The sequence below is a fragment of the Belonocnema kinseyi genome, chromosome 7, assembly GCF_010883055.1.
Source record: "Belonocnema kinseyi isolate 2016_QV_RU_SX_M_011 chromosome 7, B_treatae_v1, whole genome shotgun sequence".
NCBI lineage: Eukaryota > Metazoa > Arthropoda > Insecta > Hymenoptera > Cynipidae > Belonocnema > Belonocnema kinseyi.
In genome coordinates, this window is record NC_046663.1 from 117,844,985 (window position 1) to 117,845,225 (window position 241).

The window sequence follows — 241 nt, forward strand, 5'->3', positions numbered from 1 at the left end:
GGGTTCTTGTCAAGTGTGACACATCGTGACTAGCTGCTTGAGATGTTCTTTGAGAAGAATAAAAAAGGGTTAATAATCAGGTTTATATTTTTGATTATATTCATTTAACGTTTGATTCTCATATTTGAGAAGATTCCGAGAAGTATTTTATAATTATTTTAAACAATGTGAGAGGGAAGAGGTCGAAAGAACGTGACGTAATATTATAGGTGGGGCACTCTTTAATTCGTGATCTCGCTTG

The 241-nt window shown here is 34.0% G+C and overlaps 1 protein-coding gene across 5 annotated transcripts in view; it reads left to right on the top strand.

Moving 5' to 3' along the window:
* LOC117177412 overlaps nt 1–241 on the top strand; it is a 39,900-nt gene that overhangs the window by 26,189 nt on the left and 13,470 nt on the right. The window lies entirely within an intron of this gene.